An 8632-nucleotide genomic window follows, 5' to 3' on the forward strand; every position below is an offset into this window, starting at 1 on the left:
TTTGGAATCAATAAGAAAGCCTGTGGGCTGCTCACGTAATGCAGGCTCTACCAGAGGTCAGTGGGTCAATCTTATCGTCTGATCCAATTGATTGGTTGCTGTCACTGAGTAGAATCAGAAGAAAGCTGAGTGTCTTCACCGTAAAACCTATAATTCCTTCTCTCCTTATCACAAACCTCATGCTGCTCTGAGTCTTCTATATCAGTGGTTTTCAACTGCAGGTGATTTTGCCCCCACCCCCACCCCGGGGAACATGTGGCAATGTCCCCGAGACATTTTTGATTGTCAGAACTGGGGGGAGGGGTGCTCCTGGCACGTAGTGGGTAGAAGCCACGGATGCACCTAAACACCCAGCGCGCAGGACAGACCCCATGATTAATACTCATCTAGTCCAAAAAGCCGATGGTGCCACGGTTGAGAAAACTTGCTCTCTGTATATGGAAAATCTCTAGGCTCTCATGACCTAAACAAGAGGATAGTCCCTTTCTCATTCTAGAGGCAAAGCTTAGGAGAATCAGAGTGACCCAGTGACTTTCTACTATGTAGGGCACTGTCCCCTAAGGGATATTTGGAATGTGTGGGATGATCTGAGGGGTCCACTGGCGGGGTGTTGCTTGCAAGGAGTGGGCAGGTCCTGGGGATGCTGAACGTCCTGTGATGCATGGACATTCCTGTCAATACCCTCCTCATGGAGAGAGCTCTGGAATCCATGTGCCCAAGGTCAGATGGCTGTTTGGTAGGCGTGGTGGGGGGCAGAGCCAGGCTTGGAACTTCAGCCTCTTCCTCCTCTGGGATGTGTTTCCTTGGATCAGGAGAACTCACAGCTCCATGGGCACCATCCTCACCAACTAGGAGCAGAGCTCTTCTCAGGAGGACTCTTCTTTGGCCAAGATGCTCCGGATTCCCCAGGCGTCTGTCATGAATATCATGCACAAACTAATGTCCTTGTTTCCTCGCCTATAAAACGGAGGAACCAGTAGCATGGAGATGAAATGAAACCATCCCAGGCCTGGGACGAAGGGAGCAGTGACAGTCTGGGAGGCGGGCGTGTTCACAGTCCTCATGGGAAAACCAGGAGCAGAGAGCCCAGCACCTTTCAAAACTGTACAGGAGTTGGCCCCAGCTTCAGTTCCATGAGCATCTTCTGCAGGGCATCGGGGTGGGGGGTGGGGGGGAGGCAGGGAAACATACTAATGGTTAGAGACCTGCTGTGGAGTGTCACCTGTTGGCGGGGAGTATATCTGTTTCTGGGGCTACCGTGACAAACCCCGGATCGGGTGGCTTAGGCAGCAGAAACGTAATGTCTCACAGCCCTGGAGGCTGTCAGCGGGGTTGGTTCCTTCTGAGGGTGATGGGAACCTTCTATCAGAAATCACTGCCCTCCTTAGACCAGGCAATTCCCCTTCTACCTTGCTGAGACACACGGCGAGGGGCCAGCGGTGAAGGAAGCCTAGAACCTGGGCCCTCCACGGCCAAGGGCAGCCCCAGAGCAAAGCCAACAGCGCTGGCTGTTGTCCTGGCAGCAGAGCTCTTCCAGAAGACGGACCCAGAGGGGAGAAACCAGAACGGTGGGAACCATTTACCGCCACCCCTGAACCTCGCCTCACACACAGGGGAGCTCGTGCATGTGGCAAGAAGCCGATCCGGCATTTTTTTTTTGCCTTTGAATCACATGTCCCCCTGTGGTGTTGGGGGGCGGGGGGTTGCTGTACAGGGTGGCTGGATGCAAATAGTTTTGCATTGGGCGTTGCTCGCGGGGACGTGGAGAATCACATTTGGCTAAGTGCAGTCTGCACCCTGATTCATCCCAGCTCCCTTTCTGCTTTAACACGTTACCCCTAACCCTTATCATTTCCTGCTCTGGGATGCCGTCGCTCCCACGTCTCCGGGTTTCTGCTGTTCCTTGGATTGAACTGCTGACTGCCGTTATCTCATGCAAATAAGCAGGGGCAGGTGGGAGGAAAGGTGGTGGGAGGCACCTCCGGCCCACTTCCCTGTTCCCCGATCTCTGTGCTCAGCAGCTAATGTGCAGGTCGTGCAGGTCGCAAAGGGAAGAAAGAGGGGAGCCGAAGGCCAGGGCAGCGGGGGCGGTTTCGGGGCGACTGGTGGAAGTCAGGAGCTGCTGGACGGGAGAGCTGCTTCGGTGTCCAGCCGGAGCCATCCCTTTCGAGGTTCCCGGGGGTGCAGCTCCCCTGCCACTTCCCGCCTCGCAGCAGGACAGTCCCACGTCTCGGCCCTGGCTGCCTCCCGACCTCATGCCCGCCCTTCCCCTCCCTGGGCTTGAGCCATTTGCCCACATAGTCCTGCTGCCCTGAGCGCTGTTCCCTTGCGGGGCCCAGGGCCGGGTGCTGTCTGTTGGAATGTTCTCTGCCCAGGGAGGCCTTCCCCGTCGACTCTGTGCACGGTGGCATCTCACTGGCTCACCATCACTTGCCCTGGCCTGTTCTGCTTTTCCTCCTGGCCCTTTGTGCCACTCACTTTATTTCTGTCTGCGTTGTCTGCTGGCAGCACGTCCCAGACGTCTCTCTGGGCTCCACCCGGACTCCGAGCCAGTCTGGCCCCAAGGAGGCCCGCGGTGCGGATTTGAAGAAGGGAACAACCAGAGCGTGCGCTCCCATTTATGAGGCTCTTCTTTCTTCCTTTCTTTCAAGATTTTATTTATTTATTTGGGAGAAAGGGAGAGAGAGCAGGGGAGGAGCAGAGGCCAAGGGAGAGGGAGAAGCAGGCTCCCCGCTGAGCAGGGAGCCCGATGCAGGGCTCCATCCCAGGACCCCAGGATCATGACTGAGCCAAAGGCAGATGCTTAACCAACTGAGCCACCCAGGCACCCCTAAGAGACACTGTCACATGGGACATGCCATTTGTCCCTCATTTGTGCCCTGTGAGGTGTACAGGGTAGGAAGGGTCAGGGCCACTGTGTAGACAAGGAGGAGGTGGGTAGAGGGTCTCTCGGTCTGAAGGGTCCTTCGGGTTTGAATCCCAGGGCGGTGCAGTCGTAGAGTAATTATGTAACGTACCTGGAAGGCAGGGATGAGTCCACTTTTGGTCTCATAAATTGTTGGCAGGTTAGCTGAGATCTTGAATGTGAGATGCTTAGTGTCTCGCCGACCCAGGGAACCCTCCAAATGTGGTTTATTATTATTATTATTGCTGCCGTGATGGATATTTGTGCTCTCCTGACCCTTGTCCTGCAGCTGTCGAGGCGGAGCGGAGGTGAGACGTTAGTTCCCGTGACTCTGCCTCGGACACCAGGTCCACCGGCCCACAGAGGGATCTCCGCGAGGGCGGCTGGAGTGGACTGGGCTCAGAGCAAGCGGGGGACTCGGGGGTCTCACCTGACATGTCCTACCCAGCTTCCCGGCATCCCCTTTCCTATCAGAGTCAGTAAATACGCGTCTGTCTTATTCTATTCTTTCTAGGCTTTTCCACCATAAGTCTCCTTTATTTCCCCACTTCCTGCTGCATTTCGAATTCAGCACTCTTTCCTTTTCTGCTCTGATCAGAGTAAGCCGGTTACATCAACTTCGTAACAAATTTTTAAAAGCCAGCCACTGCGCCCAAGTGTCCTGAACCGAGCACCGGGCAATCCAAAAGAGATGCTCGTGCTGCAGTAGACAGCTGGGGGCGGGCTCATTCCGGGTGCTGGGGGTCACAGGCTGGTGGTGAGGCTTTCTCTAAGCTTTGCAGCTTTGGTGCCCGCAGAGAAATGTGCTCTCGTTGAGTTCATTTTGTATTTCTTAGTTCTTGGGGGTAAGTTTTGGAATTTGTATTTTAAACTGTGTCCCTCCATGGCCGGAGGCCCTATGGTCAGTCTTAGCAACTGCTTTGGGGAGTAAAGGTGGGGGGACCGTTAGAAGATCCTCCCATTCCTACTCCCACTTCCGTGGCTGATCCTCACGTTGTTTTGTCACACTGCTGAGCATTGACCTGTGAGTTCTCTGCAACCCTGTAGCTAATATTTTAGAAAAACACCATGTAGGGATGCCCGGGTGGCTCGGCGGTTGAGGGTCTGCTTTTGGCTCAGGGTGTGATCCAAGGTCCAGGGATCGAGTCCCACGTCAGGCTCCCTGCATGGGACCCGCTTCTCCCTCTGCCTGTGTCTCTACTTCTCTCTCTCTGTGTGTCTCTCATGAATAAATAAATAAAATCTTTCTAAAAATTTAAAAAAATAAATAGATTTGTTTATCTGTTACCTTTACAGACTGCACTCCTAGAGAGGAAAGAAGGGAACATGGCTTCTTTGTTCCGCATTTTTTTTTTTTAAGAAAATGTCTTTTTTTTTTTTTTTAAACCACTGAACCACCCAGGCGTCCCTTCGTTTTGTGTTTTTGGTGTCTGGGGACAGAGGGAGGGCTCAGTAGATATACGCTAAGGAGAATTTTTTGCTTCAGTGTTAGAATCCAAGTGCGGGTGACTTCTCCCCCTGGTCTGTCTCCTCTTGGCCCATGAGCTCGGAGGAGGCGAGCAGCGGCCACCGACAGCAGAATCCAGAATGTCTTGAGGGTGCGGCCTCTACGGCAGATTCTCGTATCACCGCTGCCCATTCTTCACCATCCTGTCCTCGAAATGGGCAATAAACGCAGACAGCCCCCCGAGGTTCCTAACACGCCAGGCGGACTCGGGTCGGAGAATGCTGCGGGTCTGGGGGGGGAGAATAGCAATGACAGTCCAGCAGTTTTTATTTCTTCTCTTTCAATGATTTTACTTATTTATTTGACAGAGAGAGAGAGACAGCAGGGGGACCAGAGGCAGAGGGAGAAGCAGACTCTCTGCCAAGCAGGGAGCCTGATGTGGGACTTGATCCCAGGACCCGGGATCACAACCTGAGCCGATGGCAGATGCTTCACGGACTGAGCCCCCCAGGGGCCCCTCTTTCCAGCAGTTTTTGAAGGACTTGGACTGAGGTTGTCTAATGGGATCCCAACTGCATTGGAGGTGGGAGGTGGGGGATGAATGGGGTTGAAGGAATGACCCTTGCACGAGGGCTGCTGCTTGCACGAATCCACGAGAACAACTGAGAGGTCCCAGCCAGCCCTGAGCATTTCACTTCTCGGATCCTTGGAGGACCTTCCAAAGCTGGCTCGGGTAGGGTGCGCGAGCGGTCATGTATTTCCCGGGTGGCGCAGGGCGGAGGTGGGATGCGCCAGGGGGAGCGGTGGTGGATGCATTTCTCTCCCGACTGACTCCGAGAGCCAGTCAGTCTCAGCCTCTGACCAGAAACTGAGATTTATTTCTCACTGGCCAGAAGAGAGTCATTTCAAAATCTTCTCCTTCCATTACGAAACGCCCCCTGGGAGCGTGGTGGGCTAAACACGGCCACGATCCGGGTTGCTCGGTCTTCAATGCATCTAGAGTTACAAGCTGCAAATGAGAGCTTGGGTTCCGGAGGGGCAGGCTCAGGGTCCCCAGCGGTTCCTGAAGCTGTCAGCCGGCCGCCCTAGAAACGGGGGGGAGTCCCCCCTCCTTGGCCCCCCGCTTCTGCTGCATCCTGGAGGCCCCACCTTCTTGTTGCTCCTGTGGGTAAATACTCCCTCTTGGCAGAGAAGCCAGCAAAAACAAACCTCCCGCAAAAGTATGGGGGTTTTGTGTTTGTTTTTACATCACTACTTTATTTTGTTTTGTTTTTTTGTTTTGCTTCGCATAGCTTTCTCGATGGAAGGCTCCGCTTTCAACCACACATCACTATGTTCGGGTCCCAGGAAGTCGGGGGGTGTTGGAGCGAGGATCGCTGAGCCATCCATGTTGGGGAGGCAGCCGTCCACCGCCCCCGTTTCTGAATTACCACCAGCGTTCGAACCCGTGTCAGCCTGATGTCTGGCCCTGCTGACCGTCCTTTGTAGCTTTTATAGCCAGCTGAAGGTACAGCGTATTTACTCGGTTGGTTGTGTTTGCTCCCGGACCCGTCCCATCCCCAGGAGAACGTACGTTCCACGAGGACCAGGAGTTTATTCTGTTTGATGCTTTTATTTCCAGTACCCAGATCAGAACCTGTGCAGAGCGGGGTCTCACTGAACATTTTGTGGAAGGACAAACAGATGAGTGGTTTCCTGGCAGCCAAGCCCTCAACTGAGCACTTAGAGGTCTCGTCTCACATTTTCTTTGTTTTCCCTCTTCAAACTCTATCAAGTAGGCATGGTTAGTATCCCAAGTTTGGGGATGAGGAAATAGTCTTAGGGAAGCGACAGCTCCTGCCTGGATGCAGGGGGTAGGTGAGTAGCTGGGGGGGGGGATCCTGAAGGCTGGCAGGGGACCCTGAGGGCGAGCACCTCGGGCATCTCACTCCCTCCACCCTGGTCCAGACCCTGAGCTCTTCCTCATGGACTAGAACCATCTCTCATGTAGGGGTTACTCAGACGCACTCACTCAATTATGTGCACTCACCCCCGTACCCCCGTGCTCACACAGATTCACAAGTACGCAGTTGCACACTAACATGTTTGCACTCACACCCCCACGTCGCAACCAACATGTCCACACCCACTTGCACATCATGTTCACCCTCACAAACCACTTGCACACCAACATGTTCACACCCACTTGCACACTAGCATGTTCACTCTCATGGCCCACTTGCACACTAACATGTCCACACCTATACAAACCATTTTGCACCAAACACGTTCACACTTACACACCAACATGTTTGTACTCAAACATGGGCACATGCACACACTACCGTGTTCATAGTCACACATGTCTGCCCCCACACTCTCTCACCCACAGTCTCATATTCATGCAGGCCCACACACGCACATATGTACACACACGCACACCACTGTAGAGTGATCACAGCCTTCTGCTCTGACTTCTCCTTACTGGGACCCAACAAATGGACCCGGATCAGCTACCTTCCCAATTCATATCATAAACAGGAAAAATGACTCCTTTGGACCTACTGGCTTTAGAAGAGCACCTTCAACCTAGTTGAAATGGAATTTTCTCCAGCTAAGCCTCAGACCTCTACTGAGGGTTTCCGGAGTCTGGCAGCTTCGACAACTACCTGGATGCTCATTAATCAAAACTCTTCCCAGGTCCCAGCCTCACAGAGTTGGACTCATAGTTCTGGGTGGGATCCAGAATCTGGATTCCTAATAGCTCCCCCGAGTGACTCTGAGTCTACCAGTCTGTGGGCCAGCCAGCGTTGGGAAGTCACTGGAGCAAACTGAAGATGTCTCCTTAAGGATAGAGCAGACCTCTGGCGTCCAGGGGATAAAACATGCTGAGTGTCACTGCATAACGAACCATGCACCCCTGTCACTTACTGCGTAACGAACCGTGCACCCCTAGAAGACAGGCATGGCTGAGTCGCCTTTTAGTGCTAGTATCTTACTCGTACTAGAAGATCCTCCATAAGTGTTTGTTGGAGCCATTTGCCATCAGAGGAGGGAGCACCAGCCAATTCCAAATCATTGCCAACTCCGCAACTACACAGGGTTTCTCACAACTTTGTCTAGACCTTAGCAGCATAAAAATTGATCTGTGCCCGAGGCTACTGCTACCCTCATTCTGACTTCATTGATTTGGGCCCACATCAGGAATTTTTGCAGCTTCCCAGGTGATTCTAATACATTGCTAAGGTCATCACTGTTCCAGATCAGAGGCTGGCAAACATTTCCTGGAAAGGGCCAGGTTCTGAGGGTCACAGGATCTCTGTTCTGCCCTTGTATTGCAAAAGTAGCCATGAACAATGTATAAACAAGTGGGGGTGGCTGGGTGTCAATAAAACTTTATTTATAAAAACAGACAGTGGGCCACATTCAGCCCGCAGGCTGCAGTTTGCCAATCCCTCTTCTAGGCTACCCTAGCTTCCTAAAATATGTGGTCAGAATCATCAGAAGGATGTTTTAAAACATCTGGCCCCTTTTATGGTCTTCTCCTAAGTCTGGGTGCAGGCCTAGAAATCAGTATTGATCAGAAGCATCCCAGAATTGGGAACCCTCCTGATATCGAGAGCCAGTGACCCGCATGTAGAAATACCCGACCCCACCAAGGCACTAATCTCTCTCCACGCTCTCACCCGGCCAGGTCCTCTACTCCAGGGGTGTGTCAGACGACTCGGTCTGTGTTGCCTTACTTCTCTCTTCCCTTTATATTCTTTGTGCTTTTGTGTTTCAAGCTATTCTCAGACATCAGTTACTGAGTCACACCAGTGCGAGGGGAGAAGTAGTGCCAGGCCTCTCGGCCCTAAAGGGTGGGAAGGAGGTGGAGAGGCAGACGGGCCCTCCTGCTGCCTCTGGGGACCACAGGAGGGTGGTCAGTTCGAGGCTGCCGCGGAGGACACTGTTCATACCCCGCCCCTACTACCATCCACAGGCATGACTCTGGCTCTTTCTGGGCCCAAACTCTGGGCCTCTCTGCCCTGCTGGTTAAGGCTGGCTTATTTTCACAGGTGAGGTGACAGGAGCCTCTTCCAACTTTCTGTTTCATGATAAGATACTTATCTCCCTGGCCTTCTCCAAGCTCCAGGGTGATGGCTCCGTGGAGGCCTCAGCCTCTGCTCGGTTGTTCTTAATTAAATCTGAAATGGACTTGAACAAGAGAGCTTTGGGAGCTTGGTGGGCTGTGGGCCAAGGACCCAAGAACTGCCACAGAATAGCACCACCTCCCACAGTCCTGATCCCTGGGACATGTG

Source organism: Canis lupus, chromosome 9, assembly GCF_003254725.2.
Source record: "Canis lupus dingo isolate Sandy chromosome 9, ASM325472v2, whole genome shotgun sequence".
NCBI lineage: Eukaryota > Metazoa > Chordata > Mammalia > Carnivora > Canidae > Canis > Canis lupus.